The 12,739-nt window shown below is 42.6% G+C and overlaps 1 protein-coding gene across 3 annotated transcripts in view; it reads right to left on the minus strand.

The window, feature by feature from the left end:
• ZHX2 (zinc fingers and homeoboxes 2) overlaps positions 1 to 12,739 on the minus strand; it is a 114,194-nt gene that overhangs the window by 16,495 nt on the left and 84,960 nt on the right. Inside the window, exon 2 of one of the 3 annotated variants that reach the window (XM_075920175.2) lies at positions 8,535 to 8,685. The exons of the other annotated variants lie outside the window; for them this stretch is intronic. The gene's annotated coding sequence lies outside the window, so the exon portion shown is untranslated. The remainder of the gene's footprint in view (positions 1 to 8,534; positions 8,686 to 12,739) is intronic. 3 annotated transcript variants of the gene reach the window in all.

A 12,739-nucleotide genomic window follows, 5' to 3' on the forward strand; every position in this document is an offset into this window, starting at 1 on the left:
GATAGCTGTTTCTGTAACCAGTAAGGATTTAAAACACACATAGATGCTCTGCTACAGCCTAGCTTTGTTTCACAGCAACAAACAAATCTACATAGAGAACAAAAGTTAAATCTCATCTCACAGCCTTCATTTAATTTTTCAAAAAAGATTTTTGGAGGCCAAATTCATCCCTGGTGTGAAGCTAGCGGTATTAAGCCAGGAATGGAGTTTTTGCCCCAGTCATGCACAGCCACCCTCACAGCCTAGCCTGTTTTGTTATTCTGGTTTCATGACCACTGGGAACCCAGAGACCTGACCTTCCTTTCAGTTGCTTTTGTTGGCAGCAGCAGCCTCAGGCTGCATGGAGTGCAGAGAAGAGCTATTGTTACTAGTGTTCCATTACAGGAGCCATGGAACTCCATCCCAGCAAGCACATCAGGCAGAGAGGCCTGAAAGGAGAGACTCATTCAGGCGGAGCATAGATGATTCACCCGGATGAAATGCAGACTTAGCACAGCCAAACCCTTCTTCCTGCACCACCATCCCTTCGAGCAAGGCTGCCATATTTCCTTTGTGTCTTGCCATGCTTGAACACAAAATCCTGATTTTGGGCAAGCTAAGACACAGTAAACTAAAGAGCAAGTTAAGAAATGAGACTACTTGTCTCTAAACAGACAGCTGTCTGCCTGAGCTTGGTCCAAATCAAATGGTGCTTGTAGTAACAACAGCCTTTGATTTGCTCTGCTGCTGACACCTGGTTTGAGCTGGGTGCATACAGGTCAAAACTGACCTGCTCCTTTAAGTATATCTTCTCAAAATCCATTATAGCTTTTGCAAAAGTGGTCCCAGTAAATGACTTTGTTACTGTTTACCTCTGGGTCAGCAATAACTCAACGTCCCCCTCACAAGGACTTTTTATTACAGGGAAATGGTTCTACAGATTTGATTTGGGGACAGAGGGGCAACTGCTTTTGTCCATCTATGTGAGAGAAAACCCTAGATATCCTAGCTGGGTCGACAGGCACTGAATAGAGGACAAGGTTGGGGCCATTGACTGGGGTCTTAAGAACCATGCAGAGCAGCAGGCTGAGGAAAATGAACCAATGCTTACGCCAAACTTACACTAAAAAAGGTTTGCCAATATATAGCCAATACCAGGGTAACTATACCAGCAAATCCTTCCAGCATAGATGAAGCTTATACTGGCAAAAAAGTTCTTTTTCTGATACAGCTTAAGCTCGTTCCCTGAGCTAAATAACTTTTACTGGAAAAACCACTTTGATGTCAGTATAACTGTATCTAAACTAGCACTTTTATGGATATAGAAATGTGAAAAAAATACACTCTCCTATCTGATGTTACTGTATTGTCAAAAGTCTCTAGTGTAGACCTGGCTTCCAGAGTTATTCTAGCCTAGGACTGATCAGACCATGAATCAAAATTCTTCACCTGTTGAACGCTGAGGGTGTGTCTACACGGCAAAGTTATTTCAGAGTAATGGCCGTTATTCTGAAATAACAATGCGAGCATCTACACAGCCATTCCATTATTTTGAAATAATTTTAAAATAACGGATGGCTTATTCTGACTTTTCTAAACCTCATTCTATGAGGAATAGCACCTATTCTGAAAAAACTATTTTGAAATAAGGCATGTGTAGACGCTCTACTGCTGCTATTTTGAAATAGCCTCTCCCCAGGGCCATTCTAAGTTATTCCTCCCCAGGGCCTCCTGGGGTTCTACGTCGAGATAGCACATCCACATTAGGGAAGCCCGCCTTGGACTAATTTTGAGGCTTCCCTGCAGTGCAGACATGCTATTTTGAAAGAAGCTATTTCAGAATAACTATTCTGGAATAGCTTATTCCGAAATAACTGGGCAATGTAGATGTAGCCTGAGATTTTTGAGAAGTGGGCATTAGCCCTTCTTCATACTCTCACATTTGTCTCTTTCAACACTTGTGGCCTGTACCACTGGCCAGATGCACCTTGTAAACCTATTTTTGTGCTCCTTCCCCACAATTATCTGCTTGAGAAACAGTGCTCGCTGTAAGCTGGCTTCTCAGAGGAAGAGTCGGAGTGGAAATTTTCTGTAGCAGCTGAGACACTGTCCATTTGCACAAAGCTCAGTCCACAATCCAGAGAAAAGCAAGTGCAATCAATATGGCAGAGAAGGCGAGAGATGTCTTTGATACCAACATGCAGAATAGGAGAGGCACCAGAAAGGTATTTTGCCACATCATCAGAAATCTTAAGAAACCTTTCCTTACAAAGCAGTAAGGTGAAATCTGTGTTAACTTGGAGAAAGGAGAAAGACAGCAGAGATGGGTCCATGCCACACAGCATTCTGCTAATGTATCAATACTTGCCAGATATGACAAATGGGTAAGAGATGAAACCTCAAACTCTCTGAAACTCTTTCCGGGGTGCATAATACTTACTGCAGACTTGATATCTGAGAGGTCTGTCTATAACTTTTCTTTAAAATAACTCAACCTCATCCATCAACACACTTCAGTATCACTTAAATAACTTGTCATGCCACAGAATCTTACTAGGGTTGTTAGAGGTTAACTAGATACGTGACCCCTAACTCTACAATGGCTCATCTGGCAGGACCTTGGCCATGGCAGGTGGTGGGGCTGGTGCAGTGTGGCTGCAGTGAGAAAGATCAGTCCCCGCTGACTGCGGGTGTGGAGAGCTGGGGCTGGAGCAGCCCCCACTGCCCGCAGCCAGTGGTTAACAGGTTAAACAAATTGTTTCTACATCCTAAATCTTACTAATCTCTCTTACTCAGTTGTCTGCTCTGCTATACATCATTAAAGAGAGACCCAGCACCTGTCTTCATCCAGGAATTTGTGGCAGGGGAAAGAACAACAATAATCAAAAGAAAATATAAATTCTTATACACACAAAAAATTGGGGTTTTATTTCCAAGATTTAAAAAAAAAAATAGGTGTTTTTTTTGCTAAATCTTCTGGTTTAACTGATCAGTAGCCTAACCTCCATAAAAAGTATGTTCTTGATGATAAATTTCCTGAATACAACAAACATCAGTAGCCACAATTCAAGGAATTGCTTCTTGCGACTCAAAATTGCAACAATGAAAAAAAAAAAGCTACAAGAAACAATACCTGAGCTTGAATGTCTAATTTCACTGAGGGTGTGTCTAGACTATACCAGCGTCTACACTACCGCTGAGTTCTGTCGACATAACATCGACAGAACTCAGCAGTTCATTTTACGAGGCATAACACCTTCTGTCGACAGAACTCTGTCGACAGAAGGTGTTATTGCCTGTAACAGTGCGTCCAGACTACCGAATTCTGTCAACAAAGCAGCTTGCTTTGTCGACAGAACTCAATGTGTCTGGACGCTCTTTGTCGACGGAAGTTTTGTCGACAGTATCTGTCGACAAAACTTCCGTCGACAAAACGCGGTAGTCTAGACGTACCCTGAGTTCTGACCTGCCTCACATAGTTCTCCAGTATTTTTTTTTTTGTAACCTGCTCCTCGCAGTAACAGATGAGGTTCATAGAGCAGTTGGGGAATACTTGCTGAAGCTTGCTAGAAGGGACATCTCAGACACAGAGCAGCCAAATGCAGGACAATGTAGCACTTTAAAGACTAACAAGATGGTTTATTAGATGATGAGCTTTCGTGGCTGCCAGGTCTTTATGCCTTCAGGTTTCAGGATATTATCCCAGCTTACAGTACAACAAATCAATCAGACTGAAAAACAATTACAGTCTACATTCATTCCGTTCTTAGATGCCATTCAGATATGGGCTCTCCAAATCACAAACAGCATGAGCAGTTTATAAAGTAGAAAATCAGCTGCATTATCTCCCCTTATCAACAGAATTTCCTACTACTATCAGCGCTCTGTAGCCAAGCACACCACCGTACTGCATTTGCTCTATACTTGACCTGACTGGTTAATTCCTGACTAGCTTCATTGATGGCTTCCTCTCTACTTAACCTTTTAGACTTGTGTGTGTACGTATTCTACCAGACTCAAAGTGTGGTGGTGCATGCTTGACTTTGAAATGCTTGACTCCAAGAGGCATGGCTGTGCAAGTCATTCTCAAGGAGTTTAGGCCAGTGCAGATTTTAATTAACATTACATGGTCAATCATCATACAACACACCCCACCATTTTTCATCACACAAAGGTCATAAGAGGGGGAGAGGGTAAAGGTATGCAATTAGAGTTATTATCCTGTTCCCATTCAGAAAAACTAAATGCATGGTCTTAATGTGAGATTATATTATTCCCTCGCAAATCCAGGAATGTGAGATGAGAGTTACATTTCAGTGTTTCCTCCCCTTATAGCTGTTTTTAGTGTGCAGCTGTTACAGTAATATAAAAAAGCATATCAATTAGGATAGCGAAAATCCATTACATTCTACTGTAATTACATGCTTAGCACATTTTAATCATGCACAGGAGAATAAGCACTAGTGGACCAGGGCAAATGAGACCCCCTAAGAAGGCTGATATATAGCAGCTGCTTATAACTTAAATGGTTTATAGAAGAAAAAAGTAGAAGGGAAAAATTTTGAGAAGATCTCCTACTTGGAAGTCAGATTAGGGTTTACATTCGGTCAACGTGCTGTGGAATATAGACTAGATCTTCTCAACTTCTATTTATATGAGAGCTGGCTAGAAGCTTGAGACCCTTTCAGTTCTTTGTAGGTTAAATAAAATGGAATTAGAAGATGGTTCTGAATAAGATGTATAATACTTGTATGAAAATCTTAATGTATTAGGTTAATGTTATAGATAAACTATGACTTGAATCATTCTATTATTTTAGCTTTGTGTGTGTTAATAGTAACAAAAAGAAAGGTTTTGTTTAAAAAAAATATTGCCATAAACAGAGCAGAAGTTGAAAACATCCAGGTGTTTATGATTATGGCTGTTTGTTGATTTCTAGAACTCTGTGACTAAAGGAAAAATTGATTTGTAGTTTGTCTTAAAAATCATATGGTCAAGATTTTCAAAAGTAACTAGTGATTTGGGGGACTTTTGTTTTTTTGGTACCTGGCCTGGGACACTACAAAGGGTCTGACTTTCTGACAGCTGCCACTGAGCACGTCCTGAAAATCAGGCCCTCTTAAGGTATTTCAAATTGGGGCACCTCCACCCAAAAAAGAAGGCACCCCAAATCACTAGTCACCTTTATCACTTTTTAAAGCCTGGAGCATGAACTCATCACCCTGCCAGTTGGTTAAATCCATGTTGTTGTTGGGTTTTTTTTTTTTTTGGGGGGGGGGGGGAGGGAGGCAGTGGGAGGAGGGAAAATTTTCAAAGGCACCAAGGGACATTGACTGCAGAGGAAGGATGACCCAGTGGTAACAGCACTAGCCTAGGACTTGGGAGACCTGGGATTAGGTCCTTGTTCTGCCACAGGCTTCCTGTGTGGCCTTGGGTAAGTTATTTAGCTTCTATGAACTTGAGTATTCCATCTATAAAATGAGGATAATAGCACTGCTCTACCTCATAGAAATGTTGTGAAAACAAATGCATTACAGATTGTGATGCACTTTGAGATTTACTGATGAAGAGTGGTAGGTATTTATTATTATTAATTATTATTATTATTATTATAAGTCTTATCTGACGTGGCTCAGGTCTTTCAGGGTAGGGGGCTGGCAGTGTGAGGGATGTAGGAGTTAGGGTTGGGAGTTGAAGAGGTGCTCAGGGCAAGGGAATGGGGATGTGGGATTGAGGATGAGGAACGGTGTGGGATGAGGGGTGCAGGTATCAGAGCACCAGGCTGGGGGGGGCCCTCAGGCTTTCCCAGCTATGTTAAACTAAAATACTGTGTGCCATAACATTTTTTAAAAAAAATTCACAGCTAGGATCATCAGGCAGACTATTTACAGTTGATGGCTTAAAGTTAGGTTCTTAAAACCATGTTTAGGGTCCTAAATATAACTGCAAAAGTTACTCACTAGTCCCAGTGAAATCAACAGGAGATTCAAGTGCTTAGCACCTTATCAAGAAGATTACATTTAAGTGCCTGAGTATAGTGTTAGGAGCTTGCCTCTTACACGCTCCATTCAGGAAACACTGGCCTTGTTTTTGTATTTTTGCCATATGAATCATCAAGGAATAATTTGTCCAAAAGGAAGTTTCTCCTCCAATTCTTTTCACTTGATAGTTTACACCTTGAAACATAATTATTTTCAGTACAGTAATACATGGGGGTCCCACCCATCAGGAAGGCCTTTGTTTAGCAAACATTGCACAAACACAATAAGAAAGAAGAGAGTTTACAAGTGAAACAAACAAGGGTTGGGAGGGAGAATGGACCTAGGGAGGTGAAGTGACTTGTCCAAGGTCACACAGAAGATCAGTGGCAAAGCTGGGTATGGAATCCATGTTTCCATACTTCTTGTCCAGTGCTCTATCGTCTGGAATAGCTTCTGCAAGCAAGAAGGTTCATATCCTTTCATTACTATATTTTACAATATCCTGCTTTTTTATTCTAGGGTATGTCGACAGAGCAGGGCTAAACTCGAAATAAGCTACGCAACTTGAGCTATGCTAATTGCGTAGCTTAAGTCAAAATAGCCTATTTCGAATATGGGCATTTCAACACAGGACTTATTTCGAAACTGAACACTCTTCCTCTGACTTCCCTTACTCCTCATAAAATGAGGGTTACAGGAGTCGGAGTAAGAAGTCCTCCAGCTGGACATTATTCCGACATGTCAAATAACTGCTTGTGTGTAGACGTGCACTTTGTTATTTCGAAATAACATCAGCAATTCCGAAATAACAGTGCTATGTAGACATACCCCTAGTGAGTGTTCTCAATATCCAGAGAAATGTCTAACCTCTTTTCAAATCCTTGGCTTCAATTCTTTCCAATGGCGGTAAATTTCATGGGCTAATTATGTACTATGTAAAAGCTTTGTTGCTAGTAACACTGTGGTTTGTTGGGTTTTTTTGTTTTGTTTTGTGTGTGTATAAAAAAAAATTGTATTTCTAAAAAGGATTTTTTAAAAGTTGACTCTCAATTTTCTTAATAGCAAAAGTATAAAATGACACAACAATCACTCTAATCACTCTCAATTCCCTGCCTATTCAGCTAGTTGAATTCCCATCATTGGATTCAATTTTCTCCATGCTGACTTTAACTGTAGCCATAAGATGAGAGGCACGTGATTTATGGGACCCTCTACTACACTGGAAAAGCCCAGCTGTGTCCACATTTGCTTTTATATGGAGAAAATGAGTATTTAGTTTCTTCTCTTTTTGCAGCACTAATGACACCTTTACAGAAGAGCGAATTATTTCTGGGGGGTTAAAAGAGCACTCTTTATTCTATCAACTTTTAGAAATCAACTCCATTTGTTAAGATAGCATCTAAATGGCACCTCCTGGATTTCCTTTCTTCTTCCTGTGATCTCTTCCATGATAGCTTTTCCCCACCTCAATGGGATATATTCTCACACAGAAGTACTTTTATCCACTTCAAACATAAGGTAAGAACACTATCAGGTTAAGTGTCTCCTGACCATAAGAAAAAAGCACGGTCTAAGATCTAGCCAGGTCCTTCATAATTTGATTGCTTCTCTTTGTGTGTTTACAATTTTTAATCAATAGGACAAAGTGTTTACTCTTTTGTGTTTCTAGCATCAGTCCATTCTAACACATATGTCTGTCTACACTAAGGGCTCGTCTACACTGGCCCCTTTTCCGGAAGGGGCATGTTAATTTCACCTATCGTAGTAGGGAAATCCGCGGGGGATTTAAATATCCCCCGCGGCATTTAAATAAAAATGTCCGCCGCTTTTTTCCGGCTTTTAAAAAAGCCGGAAAAGAGCGTCTACACTGGCCCCGATCCTCCGGAAAAAGCGCCCTTTTCCGGAGGCTCTTATTCCTACTTCAAAGTTTGAAGTAGGAATAAGAGCCTCCGGAAAAGGGCGCTTTTTCCGGAGGATCGGGGCCAGTGTAGACGCTCTTTTCCGGCTTTTTTAAAAGCCGGAAAAAAGCGGCGGACATTTTTATTTAAATGCCGCGGGGGATATTTAAATCCCCCGCGGATTTCCCTACTACGATAGGTGAAATTAACATGCCCCTTCCGGAAAAGGGGCCAGTGTAGACGTAGCCTAAGAGTTTTATAATCTTTGTCATAATCAGACAAATATCAACTTTTCCATGCAACAACATCAGTTTACAGGCACTCGAGAATGTTTTAAAGTTGAATTGCAAAGTTAATTAAAACATAATTAAGCTTAGATGTACCTATTTTATGGGGCATTCAGCACAGAAACAAGTTTTAACTACCTTTGGAAAAGATATTTCGTTTGCCGAAAAATATCCCATAAAGCACTGTTCTCTGGCTTGATAAACATAACATATGGCACATGTCAGGAATGATACAGGAAGCCAGGCAGTGCCCAGGGGATTTCACAGAGAAAACTTATTATTATGCTAAAAGCTCCCCATCCCCCACAAACCTGCCTAGTTGGGGGCATTCAATACATGACTGAAGTCTCAGCAGAAATGCCACAGATTAAACGTATGAGGAGACTCACTTCTACAAGTGATTCAAGCAATGAGGGTTGAGCCAGGCTGGTGGTTTGTGGTGGGAAAGCGTTCCTTGCTATACCTGCTCTGTGAATTTTGGGCTTCAGTTTCCAGCATCAGTAATCTGGCATTTTTCACAAGCATTGAAAACTGTTTATTCTGAAGAAGAAAAAAACAGAAGGGAAGGAAAACGAATCTGTGTATAATCAAAAGGACATGTTTGGATGACAGACATCCCCTCTCAGCTCCCACCCAAATAGATTTTTGTACAAGTAGGTTATTGACCAGTTAAGTTCATAGCATATAGCTTGTAAAATGGACAAATAAAAACAAAAGACCTTTAAAAACTAATGATGTACATTTGTAACCAATGACTGGGTCACACAAAGAGGTTGATAAGCCTGCAGAATCAGGCTAGAGAAGTGAGTCTTTTAGTTCCAGCATAGAAAGCATTCATGCTTTCAGATCCAGAGATTCTGGGTTTGATCCCTGCTCTGGGTGACACACCCATTATTCAGTCTTTACATACTGGACACCTGTTCAGTGTTGCCAGCAGTTGTCATTTTATTGTTTGTTTTGTGATACTGGAAATTCTTAAAGCCTTAGCACCAGAGGGCAAATAGAAATTTTATATTATATAATTTTAAAAAAACCATTACATTGATTTAAAATAATGATTTAAAAAAAACCTCTCTATATTATATATACTTTTTTTTTAAAAAAAAATCATGATTTAAAGTCAATTTCATGACTTAATCATGGCTCATGATTTTTGAAAGATTAGGGTTTGTGATATTACCATTGCACAGGGGTATGCTTCTGAAGGAAAATCTAGCAGAAGTGGAAAGAAAAATAAATGTTTTATACACACACACACACACACACACACACACACACACACACACACACGCACATGCAAGGGGTTATCAAATGCTTAAGAAGTATCTGCTGAAATAATGGCAACTCATCAAGATGCACTACTAAAAAATTCAAATGGGCGGCATGATTTAAATGATTTCTTATGTAGCTGGATCACTATCAATGTTCCCTTCATTCTTTCCCATGCATGTGCAAAATTAGTTTTGTTATCTGCACCAGTATGAAGATGATGTGTGACACATGACTTCCATATTAGTGCACATAAGAAAATTCATGTGGCTGGGGTTGACCAACGGGTTCAGAGTGTGGGAGGAGGCTCAGGGCTGGGCAGAGGTTTGGAGTAAGGGGAGTGAGGGCTCCAGCTGGGGGGTGCAAAGTCTGGGGTGAGGCAGGAATGAGGGGTTCAGAGTGTGGTAGGGAGCTCAGAGCTTGGACAGAGGGTTGGCTGAGGGGGCATGAGGGCTCTGGGGTGGGGTCAGGGATCAGGGGTCTGGGGAGCAGGCTGCCCTGGGGTTGCAGCGGGGATAGAGGACTGTCCCCAGCTCTCCATGAGCCAAGAAGGAACTTATTGGTCACTACTGTAACTTTGTATTTCCCTTCTCACAGGGGCTTCTCTTTACAGTGCTGAAGGAGGAACACAATTTATCTGAACCTTTTTTTTCCCCACAAATTAGTAGAGGGTAATCCAAGAAAGGGATAGCTTTAAAATCTTCTTCCTACATGGTGGTTTCAACTTTACTTCCAATACACTGCTATTTCCCCCATTCCATTTTCTTTATTTTCATCCTCTAACAACTCTGTGGTGTCTTTGATGCCAGCTATCACTTGTAGTCATTTAAACTGGCAAGGGTTACGAAGGATGAACTTCAGTTCAGCTCAGAGTCTGTTTTGGCACCTCATGGCAGGTCAATAGTTCCCATTTTTAAAAACACCAGTTCCAGTCTGGAATGCAACCAGATTTAAAATCCCTCTACTAAAAAGTAACTCCTGAGGCTTCAGTGCCTTAATGCTTCAAAGAAGGTACAGGATGCACTCCAGGGTGAAACACAGTAGACGTATTTGCACAAAAACTATGCACTCCAAATGTTTAAAAAATAGGAGTTCTTAGTCTGTATTTTGGCATCTAAACAGTTTGTTTTCATAGGTTCTAAGCATCCACAACCTCTCAAATTTAACCAAGAGTAGCTGCTGTGTGCTTAGCACCAAGAAAATCAGGCCACTTGTTTTGTACCTAAAGCCATGATTCAGTGCTTAAGCAGATGTCTAACTTTAAGCAGAGGAAAGTCTTTGGTACCACTCACATCCCTAAGAACCCGCGGAGTCAGGACCTAAATATGGACTTAGGAGATGAACCTCAAGCATCCATTTTGAAAATCTCATCCTTGCACTTCAGCCATTATTCTTCCCATCACTGAGGAAAACAATTTGGTAAAGCTCCTTCCTAAAGTTTGAAATAGTTCCCCTGCAGTCAGTCAATGCTGGATGAAAACTCACCTCCCCTAGTTTTAAAAAGGAACATATCCCAAGATAAGACAAACATCCTCCATAAAAGTATCTTTATAAGATAGAGAAGCTTTTCATAGAGATCAGTTGTCCAAATTTATACTGCACCATTGTGAATGATTACTTTGTGGTGGTAACGGTTTGCTTTTTAAAATCTAGCCAAAATGATACAATGAATAATTGAATTTCAATGGTTAGATTTTTCTAGTCTATTTTTTTAATCCCTAAGGGTACATCTACACTACAACGTTAATTCGAACTAACTTAGTTCGAATTAGTTAATTCGAACTAAGCTAATTCGAACTAGCATGTCCACATTAAGTGGACCCTGAACCAGGCTTAAGGATGGCCGGAAGCAGTGCCGGCAGGGCATCAGAGGAGGACTTAGAGCGTGGAGATGCTGTCTCAGGCTAGCCGAGGGCTGTGCTTAAAGGGTCCCGACCCCCACCCCGGACAGACAATTCTCAGGGGTGTCCCGCTTGCAAAGCAGTCCTGGCTTGGATTGCCCAGAGTACCCACACTGGGCACATCACAGCACTCGGCCATCAGACCGGCTGCACTTGCCGCAGGCTGCCATCTGGGGAGAGGGGGCAATTGGGGGGCTGCAGGAGAGCTTCCACCCCCAGAAGCCCACAGAGCCAGCTCAGTCTTCCCCATCGGGGGCGCGTACCCCATTCCTCCCTCACCTCCTTCCACTTACCCTTCCCTAGCCCCTCTTCTTGATGTACAAAATAAAGGACAATTGTGTTCAAAAATGGAATCTGTCTTTATTGAACAAAACTGGGGGAGACTGGGAAAAGGAGGTGGGAGAGGGGAACAGAGAGGGTGGTAGAGGGGAGGGCAACTAAAATGATCAGGGGTTGGGAACAGGTCCCATATGAAGAGAGGCTAAAGAGACTGGGACTTTTCAGCTTAGAAAAGAGGAGATGGAGGGCGGACAGGATAGAGGTCTCTAAAAGCAGGAGTTGGGTGGAGAGGGTGCATACAGAAAAGTTCTTCATTAGTTCCCATAATTAAGGACTAGAGGACACCAAAGGAAAGGAATGGGTAGCAGGCTTCAAACTAGTAACAGAAAGTTGTTCCTCACAAAGCAAAGAGTCAACCTGTGGAACTCCTTGCTGCAGGAGGCTGTGAAGGCTAGAACTAGAACAGAGTTTAAAGGGAAGTGAGATCAAGTCATGGAGGTTGGGTCCATGGAGTGCTGTTAGCCAGGGGATAGGAGTGGTGTCCCTGCCCAAGGTTTGTGGAAGGCTGGAGAGGGATGGCACGAGACAAATGGCTTGGTCACTGTCTTCGGTCCATCCCCTCCAGGGTCCCTAGGGTTGGCCACTGTCGGCAGACAGGCTACTGGGCTAGATGGGACCTTTGGTCTGACCCAGGACGGCCATTGTAAGCTCAGGGCTCAGGGTCGGGGGTCTCAGTGGACCACCTTGATTTTCATGCACACCTGCTCCTGGGTGGCCAGGCTGGCAGCTCTCCTGCCCTAGATGGCCACTTTCCTGTGCCTAGTGTGGAGGTCGTGGACGAGGTCCACGATGTCTGCACTAGGCCAGGCGGGTGCCCACCTCTTGCGGTCCCAGGCAAGCTCCTGGGAGCCACCAGCCTGGTCCCGGGAAGAGGGAGAGGGCTGGGGGGCATCAGGTGGGTGGCTTGATCTGTGCCAGGTGCAGGGTCTGCTGGCTGGGTGCTGGCAGGCTTGCACCTGGCACGGGCACCATAGCCAGCCCGTGCCCCTTTAAGGGTCCGGGGCTAGGAGGGGGGCATACGAGTTTCCCTGGTGTTGGCCAGAGTGGCCACCAGGGAAACCTGGGGAGGGCTAGCCTCCCACTAG

This window comes from Pelodiscus sinensis, chromosome 2, assembly GCF_052426305.1.
Source record: "Pelodiscus sinensis isolate ZL-2025 chromosome 2, ASM5242630v1, whole genome shotgun sequence".
NCBI classification, from domain to species: Eukaryota; Metazoa; Chordata; order Testudines; family Trionychidae; genus Pelodiscus; species Pelodiscus sinensis.